Genomic DNA, 10,940 nt, shown 5'->3' with positions numbered 1-10,940 from the left:
AGCCTTGCCAGTGGTGGCAAGCTGTAATCGGTCAAAAATGAAAGTGAAAACTTAATGAAAACTAAGTTTCCAGTCTCATCTTTATGGCCAATTTCCCAGGTAACCTTGAGGCAGTCCTCATTGCATGAGGCATAGTGGGAATGATAATAGCCCACCTATGGAGATAGGCTTGTTGTATGGCTAAATGAAGTCACAACTGCAAATGCTCTCAACTTCTTAGAAAAGGATGGTATTATGGAGCCGTGATGATTACAGCAGCCAAGGCTCTGATTGTTTGTAGTGATATCTGCTCTGATGTACTTTGTCTTGTCTGTTTCATTATAACCAGCAGCTTTTTAAGGGAAGTCACAATGGGGTGCAATGATGCACTTTCCTTACAACTATTCTTTAACATTCTGGTCCTGTCATGTCCTGGTAGGTTCATTCCTGTATTCCACAGTGAAACCTTCTGCTTCAGAGGGTGCCTCATGACGTAGCCTAGGACACTGGTCTAGGTTGATGCATATTTTTAATGTCTTAGAAAATGGAAGACAGGATAAGTAAACGTGGGCCACGGAAACCACATTGTTTGTCCATTTCCACTCTAGGAGATTTTGACTTCAACAACCTGAGCAATCCTGAGGCTTCTGGACAGTTAGTTGGTTTCAGAATCCCCACTATGCTTCTGTACCAGTCTAGGGCAAAGGGGTTCAGGCTGTTGCTGCTTCTCCTTCTCCCTCTCCTTCTCCTTCTCCTTCTTCTTCTTCTTCCTTCAGACAGAATCTCTCTCTTGTTGCCCAGGCTGGAGTGCAATGGCGCGATTTCAGCTCACTCCCGGGGTTTCAAGCGATTCTCCTCGCTCAGCCTCCCAAGTAGCTGGGATTACAGGCGCCTGCCACCATGCCCGGGTAATTATTATTATTATTTTTTTGTATTTTTAGTAAAGATGGGATTTCACCATGTTGGCCAGGCTGGTCTCGAACTCCTGACCTCAGGTGATCCACCTGTCTCGGCCTCCCAAAGTGCTGGGATTACAGGCGTGAGCCACAGCGCCTGGCTAGGCTCAGGCTTCTTTAAAGGGACCACATGACAACTGCGTGAGGAAGGGACTTTCGCTGACTGTGCCCTCGACTCCTAGGATTTCCCAGTATTTTTCTGCCAAGACTTCTCCCTGGAGCTTCGCCGCCTGGCCTGTGCCTCCAGCGCTCGGCCTTAGGTCCACAGTGGCAGCACCTCATGAAGGTCATTCTCCATAAAGGCCCCTTTCTGGTGGCAGAGCCACATACTGCAATGTATGACCTGGACTTTCGGGAACACTGCTGCGGGGAGAACACTGTGAAACCATCAAAGATGTGTTGTGGGCATGTGTGCAAGCATCTTTAACCTCCCCTAGTGTGCTGTATGTCCCTAAGAGAATGACATGAGCATGAACTTGAATTCATCACTAAGCAGACTAGTGATCACGAACTAATCCCCACCGTGTGCCAGGCTCTGTCTTCACTCCTCACAACCATCCTTGAAGTGAGGCGTGTTATCCCTTTTTACTGATGAGAACACTGAGACCTGGGTGAAGGAAATAAATAAAACAAGGACTCCTACAAGAGAGAGAAGAAAAACCAAAGTGTTTTTTCCTCCACGCTGATGCACATGTCACTCAACACAACACTTCTGACACCTGGGGTTGGGGGTGGGTTCCCACACACACGAACCAATTCTCTGTGGACTCCAGCTGGGCGTCCTATAACTCAATTCTGACACTATTCACTTGGAGACTCAGATCCCACAGGTGGAGGGCTTGGTCCCACAAGATTGCCCCCACTTCAGGTGCCAGTTGCACATAGTAAGTTGTCACCTCTACCTCCACTGGCCAGCTCAGATTTGGATTTGGGGCTCCCACGACGTCCTCCTTAGGTTTGATTAATTTGCTAGAGCAGCTCACAGAACTCAGGGAAACACTTTACTTGCATTCACCCATTTATTATAAGGCTCTGGCAAGGATACAGTTGAGTGGCCAGCTGAAGAGATGTGAGGGGTGAGGTGTGTGGGAAGGTGCACGAAGCTTCCCTGCCCTCCCTGGGCGCACCACCCTCCAGAACCCCCAAGTGTTCAGCTAGCTGGAAGCTCCCCAAACCCAGTCGTTTGGGTTTAGGGAAGCATCAGTACCTAGCCATGACTGATTAAATCATTGGCCACGGGTGATCAACTCAGCCTTCAGCCTCTCCCGGCTCCCTGGAGGTCAGGGGTGGGGCTGAAAGTTTCAACCTTCTAATCACAAGGTTGGTTCCCCTGGCAACCAGCCCCCATTATGAGGCCATCCAGGAGCAAACCACGCGTCGGGTCCTGAGAACAAAAGATGCTCCTGTCACTCAGGAAATTCCAAGGGATTTAGAACTCTGTGTCAGACGCCATCACTGAGGAAATTACAAAGGCCTTAAGGAGCTCTGTGTTAGGAACCAGGGGTCAAACACCAAATATTACAACAATAGACTCTCATCGTGTAGAACAATGGATTCTACATACATTCGTGTGTATTATACATCTCTCTCTCTCTCTCTCTCTCAATACATCACTACATCATATTCTTCTCTAACAAAAATTGGCGTATTTTCCAGAGAAAGTAAAGGTTCCTCCTATATTGGGTCCCCTTCTTCCACCTATCCCCAGGGAACAGATCTTAATAAACAATAGCATAGGAAATCCACACCAGCCTCAGCATCCTTTACATACATTGGTTAAGGAAGGGGCTGAGGGTGGTAAGCTAGCAGTTGGAACTGAGCTTCATTCAAATGCCATTCTCTGTGTAAACGTCACCCTTGTAGCTGCATCTTTTTGCTTCCCCAACTAAAATTCTAAGATGAGAGTGAAATCTTTAATTGGAAGCTTGAAACCTAGTTATTTGGATATTTAATTTGATTTTATTTTAATTTATCCCTAGTTTTATTAAGGTATAATAGAGAAATAATAATTGTATATATTTATGGTGTACAATGTGATGTTTAGATATATGTATATATACACTGTGAAATGATTAAATCAAACTAATTAACATATTTGTCACCTCACATACTTACCATTTTTTGCTGTGAGAACATTTAGATTGACTGTCTTAGCAATTTCCAAGTATACACTGTTATTAGTTATAGTCACCTTGCTATACAATAAATCCTTTTTACACTTCGACCAATATCTCCCCATCCCCGTCCCCAGCCCCTGGCAACCACCATTCCATTCTCTGCTTCTTTAAGTTCAACTGCTAAAAATTCCACATGTAAGTGAAATCATGCAGTATTTGGCTTTCTGTGCCTGGCTTATTTTACTTAGCATAATTTCCTTTATTTGGGTATTTTATATCTTGCATTGTTATCTATCTTTTATCTTTTATCATGCCCTGAGGAAGATATTCTGCCCTAATAGTCATTACATAGAAAAAGAAACTAAGGGATAAAGAATATAATTACTTTAATATTTTTAATTAGGCCTTTTAATAGGCACTCAAAAATACTAACATAGCACAATGAGATCACTTACTCTAATTACACAGAAGGATGAGGGCCAAACTTGTGTGAGGATTTAGGCTTTTTGATACCTACATACTAATCATTTCTCTTCTCTATTCTACTTTTATATAGTAGAAACAAGAAGTATATAAATATCTGTTAAATGAGTAATCTTATCTGAAATGAAATCCCTGTGTTTGCAATTTATTAAGTGAAGAAAAAGAAGGAAGATACAGATACATAGGGAAAAACACTGGGAAATAACTCTGTAACCTGAAAGAGTATGGGAAGAGATTACAGGGAATGTTACAAGATACCTGCACTACCAATGAACCAGTGTAGTATCCATCAAAACGAATTCAAAACTGACATCAGTTGTAAATGCAAACTCAAGGGCGGTCACTGTAATTTTTTTTTTTAACAAAATCAGTATAATTGGTATGGGAAGAGACAAAATAAAATGGAATCATATAAGGGTGGGTGCAGTGGCTCACACCAGTAATCCCAGCACTTTGAGAGGCTGAGGTGGGCAATTACTTGAGGTCAGAAGTTTCAGGCCAGCCTGGCCAACATGGTGAAATCCTGTCTCTACTAAAAATTCAAAAATTAGCCAGGCTGAGCATGGTGGCTTAAGCCTGTAATCCCAGCACTTTGAGAGGCCAAGGCGGGTGGATCACCTGAGGTCAGGAGTTCGAGACCAGCCTGGCCAACACGGTGAAACCCCTTCACTACTAAAAATACAAAAATTAGCTGGGCGTGGTGGCAGGTGCCTGTAATCCCAAATACTCGGGAGGCTGAGGGAGGAGAATGATTTTGCTGCCTCAGCAATCATTACATGTGATGGGTCACATGATGGATCACATTACATGTGATAGATCAAAATGTAAGTGTAAGAAAATGATTGCTTATTGAGAACATAGACATTCACAGTCAGGAATGATGGTGATGCCAGGGAACCACAGATTGTCCACATGGGTGGCTGAGAGAGTGGCATCTTTGCTTCTGATGGTTCAATGCACACAAACTTAATTTTATGCAAAAGTTATTAAAATATTGTATAAAATTGCCTTCAGGCTATATGTATAAGGTGTGTCTGAAACATAAGTGAATTTTATGTTTAGGCTTGGGTTTGATCTCCAAGATATCTCATGATGTATATGCAATATTCCAAAACTCAAAAAAATCTGAATCCAAAGCACTTCTAGTCCCATGCATTTCTGATAAGGGATATTCAACCTGCATCAGTTTTCCTGCTTGTTTCCTTTGACTTCTCTTCCACGCTGCTGATTTCATCATATGTCTGGTGAGTCCTCCCTGTCTGTTATGGAAAGGATTCCATGATTTGTGTGGATTTCCTATGCTTCTGTGTAGGAGGGCCTGTTTCCTGGGGATAGGTGGAAGAAGGGGGTTTGTCCAGGGCTTACAGATAAGATTTCACTCTAGATCGCTTCTTGGCCTTTTGGTTAAGATCAAGTGTAGAATCTGTTCTTACCAGTTTAATATGCTGATATGTCCTTTATCTGAGGACAATATAGTAAATGGATTTTTTGAGCAGGGAGATGGAATAGGAGCTTGCTCCATCCACTCCACACATGGACCTGGTATTGCAGTACCTCCAGGAGTGTTCAACACTCGGGGGATATTTAAAAAAAAAGATTTCAATCTAGAGGCTACAGGCTGCAGATGCTGCGGGTGCTCAAATGAGAGAGCTCTGCTGCAGGGAAAGATATGTGAGAAGCCTTGGCTTTCTCCAGCCACTCACTCAACTTTTTGTTAGAGAAGAATTCTCTGGTTTGTCTGCACTTTTTTCCTCTACCTGGGAGTAAATGAGGCTGTGCACTGTTCCTTCACAAGGGCGTAGAAAGAGGACTGAGCTCTCAGGGGGGTTCCATACGTAGAATTTTAATTCGATTTCCCTAGTTTTCAGCATAATTTTTCACTCTTGCTTTCCACTTTACGTGCCAGTGTCAGACACAGACTTTTTTTTTTTTTTTTTGAGATGGGGTCTCACTCTGTCGAGCACGCTGGAGTGCAGTGGCACAATCTTAGGTCACTGCAACCTCTGTCTCCCAGGTTCAAGCGATTCTCCTGCCTCAGCCTCCTAGGTGGCTGGGATTACAGGTGTGCGACACCATGCCCAACTAATTTTTATATTTTTAGTAGAGACAGGGTTTCGCCATGTTGGCCAGGCTGGTGTCTAACTCTGGGCCTCAAGTGATCCGCCTCCCTCGGCCTCCCAAAGTGCTGGGATTATAGACGTGAGCCACCATGCCTGACCTAAATTACATATTTGATAAGGAATTAATATCCAAAATACACGGAGAACTCCTAAAACTCAACATCATAATAAACAACCCAATTCAAAACTAAGCAAAGAATATTTCTTGGAAGAAGATATACAAATGGCAAATAAGCATTTGAAAAGATACTCAACATCATTAATCATTAGGGAAATGCAAATCGAAACCACAGTGAGACTCTAGTCTGGCCATATTTTAAAAAATTAAAAGGAAAGTAACAAATATTGGTGAGGAAGTGGAGAAATTGGGACTCTGGGATAGTGGTGGTGGGAATGTAAAATGATGAAGCTGGTGTGGGAAACAGTTCATCAATTTGGCAGGAAGTAAAATGGGATTACCACGTTATCTGACAATTTCACTCATAGTTATACACCCAATAGAATTAAACACAGCTACATAAATATCTGTACACAAATGTTCATAGCAGCACTATTCACAATAGCCAAAAGATAGAACCAACCCAAATGTACATCAACTGATGAATGGATAAACAAAATGTGGCATATGCACACAATGGAATATTGTTCAGCCATGAAAAGGAATGAAGTACTGATACCTGCTACAATGTGGATAAGCCTCAAAAACAGTATGCTAAGTGACAAAGGTCAGATATAGAAGGTCACATATTATATAATTCTATTTATATAAAATATCCAGGATGGGTAAATTCATGAAGACAGATTGATAGTTGCCAGGGGCTAGAGGGAGGGGAGAATGGGGAGTGACTGTTTAATGGGCATGGTTTTGCTTTTGAGAGGAGAGTCATGAAAATGTTTTGGAACTTGAAAGGAGTGGTGGTTGCATAACATTGTAATGTGCTAAATGCCACTAAATTAGGTACTTTTAAAAAATGGTTGATTTATGTTATATGCACTTCACCTCAACAAAATAATAAAGGAGCTTAAAAGAAAAAAACCATGTCAACCAGGGCTGCAGTAGTCTGATGCATTGCTTGGGCCTGGAGGATGCAATTTCAGGGTGGTTCACTCACATGGCTCTTGGCAGGAGGCTTCAGTTCCTTGCTGGGTGTTGGCAGGAGGCTCAGTTCATTGCCATGTCTGCCTCTCCATAGGGTGCGGGGCTGTGTGAGTGGATCGATTACACATTAGCTGGCTTTCCCCAGAGATAATAAGGAAAATAGAGAAGGAGCAAAGAGAAAGCCACAATGCCTTTTGTGACCTACCCTTGGGATCCTAACACTGCCAGTTCCACTGCATTCTTTTCATTAGAGGTAAGCCACTAAGTTCAGCCCACAATCAAGAGGACAGTTAGGATTCATAGTTTAAAGGGAGCAGTATCAAAGTATTTGTGGCTATTTGTGAAAACCACCACAATTTCTTTTTATATGTTCTTGGGTTTCATTTGTTAATATTTTGTTAAGGATTTTGCATCTTTGTTCATGAGAGCTATTTGTTCAGTCTTCTTTTCTTTTTTTGAGACACAGTCTCGCTCTGTCATCCAGGCTGGAGTGCAGAGGCATGCTCTCAGCTCACTGCAACCTCCACTTCCCAGGTTCAACATGATTCTCATGCCTCAGCCTCCCAAGTAGCTGGGATTACAGGCATGTACCACCACGCCCAGCTGATTTATTTTTATTTTTATTTTTGATTTTTAGTAGAGATGAGACATGGTTTTGCCATGTTGGCCAGGTTGGTTTCAAACTTCTGGCCTCAAGTGATCCACCCACCTTGGCCTTCCAAAGTCCCGTGATTACAGGCATGAGACACTGCACCTGGCCCATAGTCTTCTTTTCTTATGATGTCTTTAGTTTTGGTGTCAGGGTAATACTGGCTTAATAAAATGAGTTGAAAATTGTTCTTTACCTTTCTATAATACTTATTTATAGAATTTGTGTTGGATTGTACTAGCCCGTTCATTTTCGTTAAATGTTTGATAGAATTTACAAGGGACTTCATCAAAGGAATTCTGGGGAAATAATCTGGGCCTGGGATTTCCTTGTGAGAAGATTTTAAATTACTAATCCTAATGGATAAAATTACTAACTATAACTGATGTTAACATATTCAGATTTTATGTTATTTTGAGTCAGTTTTAGTAGTTTCCCGGCTTGGAATTTGGTTCATCTAACTTGTTTAATTTATTGACATAAAGTTGTAATAGTTCCTTTTAATTCTTATGATTTCTGTTGGGCATGCAGTGATGTATCCTCCTTCATCTTGATTATTTTGGAAGTTTATATCTTCATTCTCTTTTTCTTGTCAGTCTAGCTAAACATTTATCAATTTTGTTGACTTTTCAAATAACCAACTTTTTATGTTTCATTGATTTTTCTATTGGTTTTATTTTCTGTTTTATTGATTTTGGCTCTGGCGCAATCTCGGCTCACTGCAACCTCCGCCTCCAGGGCTCAAGTGATTCTCCTGCCTCAGCCACCCAAGGAGCTGGGACTACAGGCGTGTACCACCATGCCCAGCTAATTTTTGTATTTTTAGTAGAGACGGGGTTTCACCATGTTGGCCAGGATGCTCTTGATCTCTTGACCTCATGATCCGCCTGCCACGGCCTCCCAAAGTGCTGGAATTACAGGCGTGAGCCGCTGTGCCCAGCTGCTCTGATCTTTACTAGTTTCTCTTTCCATTTAGTGGATTTTCTGGGTTCCTGAAGTGGAAGCATAGGTAATTGATTTGAGACCTTTTTCTTTTAAAATATAGGTGTTTAGTGCTATAAGCATTCCTGTAAGTATTATTTTAGGGGCATTCCATTTGTTTTGACATGTTGTGTTTTAATTTTCATTCAGTTTCAATATTTTTCTAATTTCCGTGATTTCTTCTTTGATCTATGGGTTATTTAGAAGTGTGTCATTTAATTTCCAAACCTTTGGATATTTCCAAGATTTCCCTATGTTACTGATTTCTACTACATTGTGATTGGAAGAAGTAAGTTTACTAAAACTATCCAATTTGAAATAATGTAAATAAATTGAACTGGTGTTTCCTAAATTTTTTTTTTAACTTTTATTTTAGGTTTGGGGGTACATGTGAAGGTCACGTAGGTAAACACGTGTCATGGCGGCTTGTTGTACACATTATTTCATCACCCAGGTATTAAGCCCAGTACCCAATAGTTATCTTTTCTGCTCCTCTCCCTCCTCCCACCCTCCCCCATCAAGTAGACCCGTGTCTGTTGTTTCCTCCTTTGTGTTCATAAGTTCTTATCGTTTGGCTCCCATCCTAAAGTTTAGTGTGCACATAAACACCTGGGCATCTTGTTAAAATGCAGATGTTGATTCAGCAAGTCTGAGATGAAGCCCGAGAATCTGCATTTCTTTCTTTTTTTTTTTTTTCGAGACGGAGTTTCACTCTTGTTGCCGGGGCTGGAGTGCAATGGCGCAATCTCGGCTCATCTCACAAGCTCTCACTGCTGCTGGTCCTGGGGCCATGCTGAGTAGCAAGATTTAAAGATGATGATAATTTTCAAAATACATAGTATTTAATTTCTTAACTCCATTTGTCTTGTGATCATTTCCAATTTATTATTTTTAGCAATTATTACTACACATAAGAGTGTCTATTATTGGCCAGGCGCAGTGGCTCATGCCTGTAATCCCAGCACTTTGCGAGGCCGAGGCGGGTGGATCACCTGAGGTTGGGAGTTCGAGATCAGCCTGACCAACATGGAGAAACCCTGTCTCTACTAAAACTGCAAAAAAATTAGCTGGGCATGGTGGTACATGCCTGTAATTCCAGCTACTCGAGAGGCTGAGGCAGGAGAATCGCTTGAACCCGGGAGGTGGAGGTTGCGGTGAGCCGAGATCGTGCCATTGCACTCTAGCCTGGGCAACAAGAGTGAAACTCTGTCTTAAAAAAAAAAAAAGTGTCTATTATTATAGTGCATTATAGTGCTGAGAGATATTTTTTACACTTTATCCCACTCATTTTTCACAACTGTTAACTAGGGAAGGCATGCATTGGCCAGGTGCAGTGGCTCACACCTGTAATCCCAGCACTTTGGAAGGCCGAGGCGGGTGGATCAAGAGATCAGGAGCTTGAGACCAGCCTGGCCAATATGGTGAAAACCCATGTCTACTAAAAATACAAAAATCTGCCGGGCGTGGTGGCGGGCACATGTAATCCTAGCTACTCCAGAGACTGAGGCAGGAGAATTGCTTGAACCCAGGAGGCGGAGGTTGCAGTGAGCCGAGATCGCCCACTGTACTCCAGCCTGGGCAACAGAGCAAGACTCCATCTCCGAAGGAAAAAAAAAAAAAGCATGCATTTATTTTATTACCTTTCCAGGGTGAGGAAACTGAGCCTCGGAGAGGTTGAGACTGGCTTGACGTATTTCACATTTCATCATTAGACCATGCTCCTTCCTTTTAATGATATTATATATTTGCGAAGCTGACTTTCCAGTGTTTGCTGTTACAAAAAAAAGTACCACTGAAGGTCCGTGGTGGTGCAGGCAGTGAAGGTGTCAGTTCCAACCAGACTCCGGATTTGAGAAGTTGTGGAGTGCCCAGTAGGCACGTTCATATTTAACTTATTTAAGGATGTTTATTTTAGGAGGAAGTAAATTTTTTAGGAGTTATGTGTATTTTTTCAGTGGCTACTAAATACTTGTGTTGTATGAACCTAATAATGGAAGTTCGGGGTATTCTTGTTGGCCTAGGGGGTGCTGTGAAAAATTACTGAGATGCTCAGGGTGCAATGAGCTGAGAAAGTTTGGGGAATTCTACTATAAATAAATAATCCCACCATATATATGGATCCATATATATGTCACATGCAGATATCTTTATTTTTGCATGTAAATATATTTATTATATTACACATCTTTAGCTAGGTTTCACTTTGGAGTTCATAATTTTCTCTGTTTGCTCACATACATTACTCTATGAATTAATGAGTTGTCTTGGAATTGAAGCATGTTAAGGGAGGGGTATGTGTCTTTTCTAGGTTTTGCAAGTACTTGCTGTAGAGTCTCATATTTTTTTGGGTGTTGTCCTCAGGGATATGGTGCCTTTTGCTAATTACACTGTTGCGGAAACAGAAGAAGAAATTGCTAAAAGCCACAGGGGAGCAGGCATCTGAACCAAGGAGCACATGAAAAGCAGGTTTCTCCAGACTGTGCCACACCCTTTGGGAAACTTATTAGGGGGAAAAAATCCTCTAAGTCTTTTTTTTTTTTTTTGAGTCAGAGTCTT

At 41.8% G+C, this 10,940-nt stretch overlaps 1 protein-coding gene and 1 non-coding gene across 2 annotated transcripts in view; one reads left to right on the top strand and one right to left on the bottom strand.

The window, feature by feature from the left end:
* The window catches only part of ZNF133 (zinc finger protein 133), a 53,390-nt gene extending 46,559 nt beyond the window's left edge, over window positions 1–6,831 (bottom strand). Inside the window, exon 1 of the mRNA XM_063702306.1 lies at window positions 6,768–6,831. The gene's annotated coding sequence lies outside the window, so the exon portion shown is untranslated. The remainder of the gene's footprint in view (window positions 1–6,767) is intronic.
* LOC115931800 (U2 spliceosomal RNA) lies at window positions 4,920–5,110 on the top strand. Its single transcript, XR_004068249.1, has one exon. It is a non-coding gene; the product is annotated as a U2 spliceosomal RNA (small nuclear RNA).
* Window positions 6,832–10,940: the final 4,109 nt, after the last annotated feature.

The sequence above is a fragment of the Gorilla gorilla genome, chromosome 21, assembly GCF_029281585.2.
Source record: "Gorilla gorilla gorilla isolate KB3781 chromosome 21, NHGRI_mGorGor1-v2.1_pri, whole genome shotgun sequence".
NCBI classification, from domain to species: Eukaryota; Metazoa; Chordata; class Mammalia; order Primates; family Hominidae; genus Gorilla; species Gorilla gorilla.
This window is presented reverse-complemented; position numbering and strand designations above follow the sequence as displayed.